The sequence below is a fragment of the Podarcis liolepis genome (assembly GCF_965112155.1).
Source record: "Podarcis liolepis genome assembly, chromosome: 3".
Classification (NCBI taxonomy): Eukaryota; Metazoa; Chordata; class Lepidosauria; order Squamata; family Lacertidae; genus Podarcis; species Podarcis liolepis.
The window spans coordinates 81,976,411-81,990,732 of NC_139557.1; the positions used below are offsets into that span (position 1 = coordinate 81,976,411).

Sequence of the window (14,322 nt, forward strand, 5' to 3'; positions counted from 1 at the left end):
ACAAATGGAGACATTCAATATCATTCAATGTGTCATAAATCAACAGGTCTATACATACTGTTTTGTAGTTTTTAAAACGACAATAACTCAATATGGATAGCAAAGGCTTTTTTATTTTAAGCAAACTACTATTAATCTGAAGTTTACAAAAAGGCTACCAAACAGTGGAGAATATTAAAGCCCAAGGCCTGCCAAGCACCCTGCTGCTTTTTGGAACACCTGGAATAAACTAAAGGATATGATAATTAAAAATGTACCAAGATATTCAGAAACTAATTCAAAAACAAAACAATATTCTGAAAGTATGTTGCCAATGGCAAGGACAATAGGAAAGACAACATTACCACAGTCACTTTTCCACTGTTTTGTATCCTTTTTCCACAGCATGTGAAGTGCATCAGTACAAGCATCAAACATGGCAAATGGAACAAGAATTGGATTTTTTAAAGTAACTTTTCTTTACAATGTTTTCCTTAACAGGAAAGCACAAAAAGCTGATCTCTCAATTTTCTTTAAAAGCCATGCACACTCTGTCTACATTTGTGTTTACTAATCAAATGAGTTATCTAGATAGGTAGTTCTCCTTCTCAGCACATTAAGGGTACATTTTTGGTCTGTAGGGAAAGGGAAATGTTAGTAAAGTCACACCCACACCTTAAAGCACATGGCTTCCCCCAAAGAATCCTGGGATCTGTCATTTGTAAAGAGTACTACAAATTGTAGCTCTGTGAGTGGTAAACTAGAGTTTCCACGCTTTTAGGGGAAAGCCATGTGTTTTCAATGTATGATGTGAATGCAGCTGAAGGCTATAATTTTATCAGTGTTAGACACTCAGATATATAAACTAGGTGCCAAATTGCTCCCTAAACCAGGGTTACTTGCCAAAACAGAATACCTAGTTGCCATTTTGGGGCCAGACAGCTCAAAAGTTGAATTTTTCAATATGACTTTTTGGTTCCTGAAATTCATTCTGATTGTGCAAAATATAACAGAATTCTACAGGATGTGTTCCTTGTGTGTGAAAATAGTCAAGATCCAAGGATCCCCAGGCATGCACCTCCAAGTGGTGGACCATCCTTGCTCCTGGGCATCTTCACTTGGTCGCAAATGGCCTATACCCATGTGCAAAACGCGCCTGGCAAATTTTGAACACTTGATTTTATATACATTTACTTGCGCATAAGGACTACTTAACTTTGCAGGACTTCCTTCTCAGTTACACAGGATCCCTAAATGACCACTGTTTAGAGGATCTCTACTTGGAAGAAATGTACATCTAATATAGATTTATTCCTCTCTAACTCTGCTTATGGAAGCAAATCAGGATTTCCCCTTCCATTTTTAGACTGACTTGCATTTGAACAGCTATTCAATATTAAAGAGTAGGATTTTTATCCTGAAGACCACCATCCAGCAGAATGATAGATCACTCATTTGTGGCTTGCAAAAATTTCTGACTTCAGGCTACCACCTTCTGAAACAGTTAAACGTTCACTATTTTTCTATTTTTATTTAAGGCATTTATATCTCACTCTTCAGTTCTGGATAAGTTGTTCTCCTTTGGCAGCTACTTAGTTGTTTCAAAATATTTTAGAGTTGCAGTAGGGAGTTAAATTTGATGAATGCCCAGAAAAATCATGAAATGTGTGGCATTAGGGCTGGTTGCTTTTCTATTCACATTGCAATGGGGTCCATGAGGCATCTATAAATTAACTGTCCATTCTATTAAAATCAATTTTCTGCTTCCCCACCCCAGGATATTTTTACATCTATTTTGATTCCAATCACGCTGTGTGAAAGACTACTGGGGTGTACAGTGGTACCTCGGGTTACATACGCTTCAGATTACAGATGCTTCAGGTTACAGACTCCGCTAACCCAGAAATAATACCTTGGGTTAAGAACTTTGCTTCAGGATGAGAACAGAAATCGTGCTCCGGTGGCGTGGCAGCAGTGGGAGGCCCCATTAGCTAAAGTGGTGCTTCAGGTTAAGAACAGACCTCCAGAACGAATTAAGTACTTAACCCAAGGTACCACTGTATTCTATGTGGGGCTGCCTTTAAAAATGGTACAGAAACTGAAGGTAGTTCAAATTACTGGGACTGGACATTTGATTATATTATGGAAGAGTTCTACCAATGCTGATTTTAATCCATTAAGCCCTAAACAGCTTCAGGCAAGGTCACTTGAGATATTGCCTCTTCCCGCATATGCCTGCCTAAATCCCCTTCAGGCTCTGCTGCAGGTGCACCCACCAAGTGAAGTGAGGTAAGTGGTTACCAGGCAGAGGGCAGTGGTACCCTTTTACAGAATAGTCTCTCCAAAGTAGTTTGGCTGGGACATTCTCTATGGTCTTTTCAATGCAAGGTCAACACCTTTTTTTTCAACCAAGCTTCTTAATTGCATTTTAAAACTGACTTCAAGCTCCTGGGGCTTATCATGGTTTTAATTTGAGTGGCATACCACTTACGCTGTCTCCTATAAAGGAAAGTATTTGCTATCTTATTGCTTTTTGTTGATTAAAATTTGTATTTTTTAAAATTGTAATTGTAAACTACCCAGGGAATATTTACTGATACGGAGCCATACGTATTTAATAAATGATAAATAAAATAGAATATATTCCAATGCCAGCTAAGGGTAGAAATAGATGACTACCTTACAGGTTACAAAACCACACACCCCGTTTCACCCTTCAACTCCAATCCAAGAAGGTTCACTAGGTGCCTTCATTATACACCTTTAGGCACCAGGAAAAAATGCTCCTCCTTAATCAGGCCTTTGCCTGATTGACATTCAATGCCCTGGGGGGGGGGTTATTGGGTTGGTTTTGTTTTTATTTTGATTATGTATTTTGTGTTTTTATCTTGTGAACAATCCTAACACCCACAAGGTGGTATACAAATTTTATTATAGTAATAATAAAAATAATAATAATCTCCCTCGCTTTCTCCCGCAACATATAATGAACACTAACTACCACAACCGAACAATGATGATTTCCAATAGTAAAAACTTCAAACTGGTAAGACATTTTCTGGCTTACAGTCTCAAACTCTTCAGCTGCCATGCTTTCAAAGATGTTTACTACAACATCTAGGAGATAAAGCTCAACTCAGGAATGGCTGACAATATAAATCATTTTTATTTGCAACTTTAAAAGAACAGGAGACCTAGTCATTAAAGATACCTTAGGTTCTTTTCCACTGGGTTATTACACTTCCCTAAATGAGTCATAAGCAGAGATCCAAGTGCTGGTACAGAAGAAAAACAAGCAGGATGAGGAACATATTTATACAGGAAGTTCAAGTAGGGTGGTCATAATGTTCACTCCATATTGAACTGATTTCATCCAGCTAATGAGCTGGCCGAGTATTGCAGGACAATGGGATTCTACATGTTGCGCACCTCGTAACTTAAAGGAAACATTTGACTGAAACACACAGTAAGCTGTTTCAGATTGATGCAGATGAAACATTTGAAGTTATGGACATATCTTTGTTGAAGTGAAATACTTATTTTACATTAAAATTGTAAGTGGGGAATTTGTGGCCCTCCAGACATTATTATCCTCCAACTTCCATCAGTTCTAGTCAATGGTCTAATGGTCCAGGATGTTGGGAATTGTAGTTCAGCAACATTTGGCAGGCCACAGGTTCGCCAGCCTTGATTAACAGGCTTTTAGAGTAGCCTATTTTTTCTAAATAGAAATGTTTCCAGGGCACCTAACAAGTTATATTTTAGTTGTATACATGCAATAAAGGTACAGCAGATATGAGCAGAATAGTACAATTTTAAAAAGAAGCCTAGTAAAATAAAATAAAATAAAGAGGTATTTGCCCAGTATAGAAAAAGACTAAGTGGGCACTGAATCTACCAGGTCACACACAGGTTGTATCAGTTGATTTTGTTAGGACCAAGAATTAGTATTGTTCCCACTATATCAGCAAACATATCTAGAAGTATGCACAATAAGCCCAACCAAGGACCCAACAGTTACACCTCAGTTAAGTCTGAACTGAAACAATGAAAGCCGGTTTTACAGTAAACTCAAGGATAGTAAACAATAAAATAAGGACCCAGTATGATTATTATTTGGGGTATTATTTTACACCAACCTCTCTATAGTCCTGCCAAATACAGCATGCATGTTTTTAAAACACACCAAGAGACAGGCACTAAAAAGTTACATGGATTTCATGGCAATATTGAACAACATCTACATTGTAGTCAAACATTCACAAGAGAAGACTATTTATGAAGATGGTTGAAGTTCACTGCGTAATGCATTCTGGTACTGTATAGTTCTTATCGCACGCTGAATTCAAAGCAAGATACCAGTCACCTATACCCATCCATTGATACAATTTGATTGTTTATGGGATCCACCAGCATCTGCCACTTCTCAAATCTAGATCTCATCCTATCATGCAAATCTAAAATGTTCAACTTTTGCACACTAGCTAAGACTCAAGAAACAAAAGAACATACGATGGTTTTCTCTAGTCCCCATTCAGAAATGCCATCTCCAACCTGCAGCCTTGAGAGGCGATATCCACCCTGACTCAGGATTCTACCACACCATTCCAGCCCAATAACATCATGATTCTATGATGCCGAGTTAGAACCAAGCCCGGGTTATTCCAATAGTACTTACTCCCAAGTAATTAGGGCCTGCAATGGCACGCACGCTTCCTTGCAATCAAGTCTCGCTTTGCACCCAGAATCGGGCTGCCCACGTGCCCTCACCTCAAATTAAAACCACCCAGCCTGCAGAACCAGGAATCGGAAAGCAAATTATAACTCTACGCAATGGCCCTCGAGGGGCGAAAAATGGCTGTTCCTCCACCGTTTCAGTTGTTTGTCACGAACTGTCACATGTTCGCCGTGTTGTAGTTTTAAGAGCGCAGGTTCAAAGCGACAGGACCGCGAGCGGAACACGAACCGGGAAGCCCCCTTGCCTCGGCGGGCAGGGGTCGGGCGGAAGAGCCCCTTCAGGCCGCCGCCCCCGTCCAGCCACGCTCGCTTAAGTCGCTCGACAGCAGCACGCCGCGCCCCCCCCCCCGCCTGCAGTTGCCGCCTTGCTTGCCTTCCCCAGCCCGACGGGCCGTCTCGGCGTCCCCGCGCTCGGGAGGGCAAAGGGCGAAGGAGAGGCCTCGCCCCCGTCAGCCTCCGAGGCTGGGCGTGTGCGAGGGAGGCTTCCCCGGGGAAGGCAGGCGCCTGAAGCGCCCGGCAGAGCCATGTGCACCACCCGCAGGCGCTTACATAAGCAGCCTGGAGGTGGCCCGCCTCAGGCCGCCCGGCCCAAAACAGGGCCTACCAGCCTGGTCCGCCGCCCGCCCGCCCGCCGGCCGGCCTCCCTCTTCGCGGGCGGTACCTGCTGCTCAGGCGGGTGTCGCCGCCTCCGCCGCTTTGCCGCTCGGCCTCCCGTCAGAAAGGCGACATCTCTCTCCCTCTCTCGCACCCGCCGCAGCGGTTGGGGAAGGCCGGCGAACGTGCGCCCCTCCTCGGGCGGGCTCTCTGCGCCGGGCCTGCTCAGTCGCCGGCCGCCGCGCGCGCTCTCGCTCGGTATCTGTCTGCGCAGCAGCAGCCGCCTCGTCGTCGTCGTCGTCCTCTTCCTCCCCCCCTCCCGCAATCACTCACCGGCAAGCAGGAGGAGAGCGGGGGGGTGTGGGAGGAGGAAGGCTGACCTCTCGCGAGAACAAATCACAGCCGCCGCGGGAATTTTCAAATTCTTGAGCTCTTGCTGTTGTTTCTTTTAATTGTTCGCCGTGCGAAGCCAGACGAAGCAGTAGGAGCGGAAAGCACCCGGGCGCTTCCTTCGCCAAACTACAAGACCCAGCATGCACCGCTTCGAACGTAGCCGCGGAGGAGACAGTCTCGGGCGTCTTGAAGGCGGGCGTTTTCCTTGAAGGTTTAAAAGGCGGCCGTGGCCTTTCCGTTGGCCATGTGCTCACGTGGGCCACGATCTGGCGCATGTTTACTTAGCAATAAGGGCAGCTGTGTACCATAGGAATTACTCTCCTTTTATTTTACTTCTATTTCCTTTCTCCCGGCTTATTTATGTTTATTTTTTTCTTTTTTGTAGCTGTTTTTAAAAATTATTATTTCCATTCGTTTTCTATATCTTACCGTATTATGATAAAACTTTAATAAAAATCTTAACATACGCAGGCTTACTCGCAAGTGAGTCCTCCTAGGGCATTATTATATTTACATTATCTTTTGTCAGGTGAGCAGCTCCCGAGTCTCTTGTGAACCCAGCTGCCGTGAAATTTATTTGTTCACACATTCAAGGTAGCTGGAGTTGTATATTGCTGTCCCTGTTACATAGGAAAGGCCTACTGTTAGTTGCAGTTTTCACTTGGATAACAAAAATGACATGATTTGGGATGAAAAACAAATGCACAAAAAGATTACCGGTGATAGAATGGGTGCCTATTGTACTATATTTTCTTAGTGTTCAACTGCAAACAGAATGCATTATAGTTGTGCATTTCCATCTGCTTAAAATTACACATTTATGTTTGTTAATTTATTTATTTTTTTGCTACTAATAACATTGCAGCAGTGGCTATGTTTGTTAATAAACAATTTCCAAAAATATTTTGCAACTTTACACAGCATTGTAGAGTTGGAAAGGACCCCGAGAGTCATCTAGTCCAACACTCTGCAATTCAGTAATCCTGCCCACAGCTATCTCTGGGTGGGTTCGAATCATAAAAATGCATTGCTCTGGTGCTGCTGAAGGACTGCCAGAAGCCATTTGAAAATAACAACCTGTACAGAATGTCTAGCCATTCCCCCATTCTCCAATTCAAAACCTATATCTCATATGCTATGCAAGTGGAAATCTCCATTGGTAATAACTTTCCTACTGAAGTCTATTACAAGGGCAGCACTGGTAGGTGTGTGAATGTTTTCCTGTTCATGAACTGATCACTCCAGAAGTGAAGATTGTAATTGGCATTAGTGCTGTTCTTAGGACCTGGAGTTTTTCCCAGCCCATACTGACTGCCTGTATTGAGTTGTATTCAGTTGCATTCACATGAAAACCAGGAAGTAATGAGGTCCAAGCTACATATTACATTAACTGCATAATTTGCCTTTTTGCTTCTGATCTTTTCCTTTTACAAAAGAGCTCTGAAGGTTCAAGTACTGGGTTGGAGGAGCAATATGAATGCTTGCCTCTTGTGCTGCAGCCCCTATGAAAATTGCCCCTCAACCCCAGCTAGTATTTGATATTGTTGGGAAGTCGTTACTGCAAGCTAGTACAGTGGTACCTCAGGTTACATACGCTTCAGGTTACAAACGGTTCAGGTTACAGACTCTGCTATCCCAGAAATAGTACCTTGGGTTAAGAACTTTGCTTCAGGATGAGAACAGAAATCGTGCTTCGGCGGTGCGGCGGCAGTGGGAGGCCCCATTAGCTAAAGTGGTGCTTCAGGTTAAGAACAGCTTCAGGTTAAGAACGGACCTCCGGAACGAATTAAGCACTTAACCCGAGGTACCACTGTATTTGGAGTTGCCAGTCAATTTGTTTATCAAATCTTGCATGTGTGAAATAAGCTTAACTGAATTAAGTGAGATTTACTTTTGTGGGATATCCAGCTTTGTATAAACAAGATGCTTAAGTCTAATTCAGGGGTAGACAACCTAAGGCCTGGGGCCTGGATGCAGCCCTATCACCTCAATCTAGCCCGCGGATGGTCCGGGAATCAGATTGTTTTTACATGAGTAGAATGTGTCCTTTTAAAAAAAATGCATCTCTGGGTTATTTGTGGGACATAGGAATTCATTCTTTTATTTTCTTCTTTTTCTTTTTTTCAAAAATTAATGCACAAAAGGGTTAAAACCATAGTGTAAGCTGTCCTGCCAAGCTTAGCTCGCCTTGGGAAGGGACTAGGTAATCAAGACTTGGTTACCTGCGAAGCTCAACCTGTGAAGAAGCTAAGCTGGAGCATCCAGTTTAGTTGCATGGCTCTCACAAGCCATTCTTGTTTTCCTATAACCAATAATTTAGGAACTTCCACTGCTTTGAAACAAAGCCAAGTTTTACTGTCTGTGGAACTTTCTGAAGCACATGAATCTGACCTTTGAAGAGTTTGTAGGTAAACCATTTTAAACTTAACTAAACGGGTGGTAGGGGAAGAGGGAAATTTTAGAACTTACAAAGGCATATTTTAAAGGTTTAACAGTCTATATTTTCATGTCTTACTTTGCTGCATATTTTGTGATTTTAAATCTTTGCTGGGGTTCTCTCACCAAAGATTATTTGCCCCAAACTTGGATACTGGCCAGGAATTCTTCTTTAGTATACCAATTTTTTCCTTGAACCAACAACTTTCAAGTAAGAGTCTATTAACAGACTTGCCTAAAGTGTAAACTCTAATGCAGCCACCACACTCATATGCTAATGTAACAGAATATTTTACAAGCATAAGAATTCCAGCACAGGCAGACATATACAACCTAACACATTCGTCCATACATACCTAATGATACCTTGTTGATAAGTCAATGTTTTTCATGTATGAAAAACTTCTCCCCCTCTTTGTGTCAAGAAAGAATGCCACAAACCTCTATGCTTCTGTGGAGATATGAGCTAGTATTAATTGTGCGTGTGGCCTTGCCTGCCCCCCAAATGTTACAATCCACTTTCTTGTTACAATATGTGCTTCCTGACAGCATTCATAACCTTTATGCTTTTCAGTAAAACAAAGAACACTTATTAGGCAGTGCACAGTGGAACAGAAAAGCTGCCTTTGCATTCTCTGGATAAAGTAAGTTTGACAGCCATGAATACATTATCTGGAAGCCTTTTGTCCCAGTGTTTTGCCTTACACTGTTCCAGGAGAACCACGTTATGTAACCAATTAGAACTTAAATATATACCATTATTTACTTCCTCAGGCAAAGGTAATGACCATTTTAATGTAATGCAGGTCTTGTCATAAAATGATATGTCATATTTAATTTCTCTCCTGTGTTGTACTTTGGCATTTGGGAAGTCTATTTCTAGTGCTCATAAAACAGAAGTCAAAAGGAAAAAGGGGAGAAATACTGTTCCCTTGTTGAAATGCATTCATAAGTAATGAGCACTTTTTATTATATAATAGTATTCCTCCACAGACCTCACTATATTGTATCAGCTTCTGACACAGATGAGACCACAATTGAGTACTCTGAGCTCCTTCAATGGGACTTTAGTGTGCTTTTGTTGATTTGCGAGTTGTAAACCACCTTGAATTCCCACCAAGTAAAATGGTGGTGCAGAAATGTAAAACAAAGAAACAAAATTATTAATGAGCATGTCTACAAACTAGCCTCCGGTATGTGTTTCAGATTTACAGATTGCTTTGGGAGTATTAGATATGATGGGTTGTATCCATTGCTGCCTTCAACCCATTCAAAGTCAGGCACAGTTTTTGCCAATCCCTGTTAAATATTGCAGCCCTCCAGACTACAGTATTGGAAAGATGCTAGCTAGCCACAAGAGCCTGAGAGACTCTACTGCAGTACTGTATTGCCTATGTGATATAAAAACAGCTTCAGTTTGGTTTACTTTGCAATAAAAGGAAGGAGGTTGATGGAGGAATATTGGCCAACTCAAGGGAGGTGATATCAGTCTTCTACATAGGACATACCAATCAAATTATCATTACAATAGGCTGCGCCTCTGGGCCCATTGTTTGAATCCAAATCCATTCATGTCAAGGAGAGACTGACAACTAAAGAAACAAAATAAAGAAAGAAAGAAACAAAGAATTAACTCTTTTAGTGGGGTAGCACTACTGCTTTGGAACTCCTTGGAAGCGAGCGCCTTTGCTGTATTGTTTTTGGTGCCTGTTTATAACACTTTTGTTTAGGCAAGCCAATTCAGACATAGAATCATAGAGTTGGAAGAGACCACAAGGGCCATCGAGTCCAATCCCCTGCCAAGCAGGAAACACCATCAGAGCACTCCTGACATATGGTTGTCAAGCCTCTGCTTAAAGACCTCCAAAGTAGGAGACTCCACCACACTCCTTGGCAGCAAATTCCACTGTCAAACAGCTCTTACTGTCAGGAAGTTCTTCCTAATGTTTAGATGGAATCTTCTTTCTTGTAGTTTGAATCCATTGCTCTGTGTCCGCTTCTCTGGAGCAGCAGAAAACAACCTTTCTCCCTCCTCTATGTGACATCCTTTTATATATTTGAACATGGCTATCATAGCACCCCTTAACCTCCTCTTCTCCAGGCTAAACATGCCCAGCTCCCTTAGCCGTTCCTCATAAGGCATCGTTTCCAGGCCTTTGACCATTTTGGTTGCCCTCCTCTGGACACGTTCCAGTTTGTCAGTGTCCTTCTTGAACTGTGGTGCCCAGAACTGGACACAGTACTCCAGGTGAGGTCTGACCAGAGCAGAATACAGTGGCACTATTACTTCCCTTGATCTAGATGCTATACTCCTATTGATGAAGCCCAGAATTGCATTGACATGTAGAAGTTATATATGCCTTATCTCTTTTTAGCTACTGTTGATTTTAATAATCTCTTGAATCTTTTTAAATACCTGTTTTTAACTTTTATACTGAGAATATTCTATTTTATATTTTTATGAACCGCTTAGGTTTTCTTATAATCATTCAGTATATAAATTTTGTTAACCAAATGAATAAGTGCCATCCTATCGAGGAGAGAAACCACCCCATCTTGCTATGAAATGCAGTTGTACTAGGTATGTTATAGCCTAGGGCTGTCCATGAATAACATCTCCTGTATCTAACAGTAGTAGTAGTAGTAGTAGTAGTAGTAGTAGTAGTACCCGTACCCCGCCCATATGACTGGGTTGCCCCAGCCATTCTGGGTGGCTTCAAACATATATACATTAAACATACACCTTTAAGTGCTTCTGCTACGGTAGCACTGCACTCAATGTCAGGAACCCATTTACAACAGGGGTGGGAATCCTCTAGCTCTGGGGCCAAATGCAGTCCCCAGAATATACCATGCATTGGCCCTGCTCCACACCTTCCTCAAGTGCTTTTGCCTGCCTGGAAAGTCCCCTTGAATTGGGATAATGTCTCTTGTTTGCCTACATGAAGGGTGCCTTGTTTATCATGGTAGTTTTGTTTCATTTTTTAAAATCCTTAATTCAGCAAGATCCCGTACATGCTTGACAACAATGGTTTAGAGTAAAACATGTACAGCGCAGGGGATTTTGTAAAAAATTAACAATGCTACATAAGATTCTGTTTTACCGAGAATACACTACTAGCCTAAAAATGGAGACACATCTCAGCCTTCCTGGCGGGATTGTTAATTGCATGCTCACATGATATTTTTGTGTTGACTCTCCTTATTGGCAGCTATTCAACCTTGATGATCAATAATAGATGTGCTTTGCAATGTGTAATCAATGCATGTATGTTTTGTTTGAAAGCTGTGCTCATCTGCTGATTAAATGTTTAATCGGTGATAAATGCTTACTGACATCAAAACCAAAGTAATTACAGGCTCAATGAGCCAGAAACAGCATAATGGGAATTCTACTGTTCTCCAGTAGAGTAGGAATAATTTAATAGAAGAGGGCATTGCAAAACCTAGAAAAAAAGCAGACCTAATTGGTAGCAGAATGAGCTGCCTAGGAAAAGTGACTGAAGTCACTGAAAGCGGAACTTAGAGCATCGCTCTCAAGAGGCATTTTACTCCCTCGTACTCTGCATAATTAACTTATGGGATTTACTACCACAAGATCCAGTGATAGCCATTAGTGCCACAGTTCCAAGTAAAGCTTAGGCCAATCTATGGAAGAGAAGCCTATCAATGAAAATTAACCAGATAAATTAATTGCACATCCCACCTTTCCTCCAAGGAGTTCAAGTTCGCATATTTGTAGCTAGTGATGAAAATAAGATCTTTTCTTAGGGTCTTCTCACCGGACTTCATATTCCCATTGGAAGCTTCCCCATAGGTATTTGGATGACCATGATGGGTAATAGGATGTTGGACTAGTTAGGCCTTTGGTCTGATCCAGCAGGGCTCTCCTTTTAACTGTTACAGGCTGTTGTTTTGTCCCTCTGAAGTACATTTTCCTTTTGTTCTTGCCATTTAAAATTAGGAGGAGGAGGACTACATATACCACCCTGACGACTTTGGTGAAAGGGAGTTACACTGCATATAAATGTAACAAAAATAAAATGAACCTGAGTTAGGAACCCTTAAAGAGGCCTTTTAGATTCTATCTCCCTCTCCAACATTTATAGAGATAGAAGTGGAAATGGGTACCATGAGATTGTTTGTCATCCATAAAACAGAGCAGGTATGCAATCAGTCGATTCTGTCTGTATAACTCCAAGTGTCATACAGACTAGCAGGGTAGTAACAGATGTATCTGGTCCCTTAATGATTTTGCAGCTCAACGGACCATTGGAACTGCAACAATATATTCAAATACAGATCCATGTCTGTGCAGGAATTCAAGTCTAGCAGGACTCTTGAGTCTATAGTTTCCTAGCAGCATCAACCTCACTCCATCTCTTCTCATTCTACTATACATTTGAGTGAAGACAGCTTGGCTGAGCCTGAAAGATCAGCAAACTTGTTTGCTGAGTATACCTGCCTGTAAGGTGCAATTTCAAGTGATCTGAAAGAGAGGACTCACCTGATAGATGCCTCCCTTATATTAAAAGTATTTTGGTACAGCACCATTTATGCTACAAGCTCAAACACAAGTACAAAGAGCCTGTGGAGGAGTATGAAACGCATTCCATTGGAGCAGACACATTTGACCTGGGGCATCGACAAATCTAAGCATTCCTGCTGGCCATTTGTATGAGAAGCTTATGGAACTAATCACTACGGGAAATAGGATTTTAATTTGTGGCATGCTGGTTCAGATATTGCTTCCTTCATGATGCTGCATTCACAGGACTGCTCTGTGTGGGCAGTGTTTGAATCAACCTAAAATGTTATGGTCAGAAGACAGAACTGTCAACTCAAAGCTTTGTTTCAAACAAAGCAGTACTTTAAAAAGCATCAGAAAGTGGTCTGAAAGCTGTGCTGAAGTTAAGCAGCTCTGCATCTAGTCAGTGCCTTGATGGAAACCTCTGTATGCTTCATAGGAGCAGAGGAAGACAACTGGGTCATCTAGCTCAGTAATGTCTGGCAGCAGCTATCTAAGGTTTCAGGCACGGGTTTCCCTGGACAGTTAAGTCCACTCAAAGGTGACTGCGGGGTGCCACGCTCATCTTGCTTTCAGGCCGAGGGAGCCAGCATTTGTCCATGGACAGCTTTCCGGGTCATGTGGCCTGCATGACTAAACCGCTTCTGGTGCAATGGAACACCATGATGGAAGCCAGAGCGCACGGGAACGTTGTTTACCTGCACCTGGACCTTCTGCATACAAAACACGTACTCTGCCACTAGGTGACAGGCCTCCCTGAAATTCTACCTTGAATTCTATGGAGGGGAGATAAGATATAAATGTAATGAAATACAAAACGCAAGGAAAGAGTTTTATATTGTACAGTAATTGCTTGGTCCAACACCAATAATTGAACATCATTGTAGTGGGTCATAGCTCAATGGTAAAGTACATGCAGTTGATCCTTCTTTCTTCCTAATGTGTTTTAAAATATGTCTTATACTGTAAGCTTTCAGGCAGGACCTGATCTGAAATAGAGTGGTACCTCTGGTTACGAACTTAATTAATTCCAGAGGTTCGTTCTTAACCTGAAACCGTTCTTAACCTGAGGTAGTACCACTTTAGCTAATGGGGCTTCCTGATGTCGCCGCACAATTTCTGTTCTCATCCTGAGGTAAAGTTCTTAACCCGAGGTACTACTTCCCTGTTAGCGGCGTCTGTAACCTGAGGTGTCTGTAACCCGAGGTACCACTGTACTTGTTTCATTTATTATTTAAGTACATTATGTTTGCTGAGCGTATTATTTTTCTTGTCTTAAGTGTAAGTAAAAGTGGATGCTTTAGCAGGGATGTCCAAAATGTCAATTGCAATCTACTGGTTGATCCCTGCGAGGTTTTGGTAGATCGCAGTAGATGCATTTCCCCTCCCCCCAGAAAGCTCAACAACTTTGACCTGAACCCCTAAAAAACGGGGGTAGATCACCGCCAGATTTTGATTTTGAAAGTAGATCGCAGTCTCTCAGAAGTTGGCCACCCCTTTAAAGCAAATAAATCTGCATGATCCAAAACAACAGAAGATAACATTGAACAAATTATGAATAAATCCATATATGGTATGATATAAGATGCTATGATACAAGTGCTCTGCTAGAACAGGTTACCTGGGCTATTCTTTTAGTAAAATGAAATGCTAAA

At 41.9% G+C, this 14,322-nt stretch overlaps 1 protein-coding gene across 4 annotated transcripts in view; it reads right to left on the minus strand.

Annotated features, from left to right (window-relative positions):
- The window catches only part of AHCTF1 (AT-hook containing transcription factor 1), a 54,975-nt gene extending 49,067 nt beyond the window's left edge, over nucleotides 1-5,908 (minus strand). The window contains exon 1 of one of the 4 annotated variants that reach the window (XM_083496720.1): nucleotides 5,378-5,908. The gene's annotated coding sequence lies outside the window, so the exon portion shown is untranslated. Of the gene's footprint in view, nucleotides 1-4,657; nucleotides 5,251-5,377 lie in introns of those variants that run through there. The other 3 variants (XM_083496723.1, XM_083496721.1, XM_083496722.1) reach the window with 3 other exon arrangements.
- Between the last annotated feature and the right edge of the window lie 8,414 nt (nucleotides 5,909-14,322).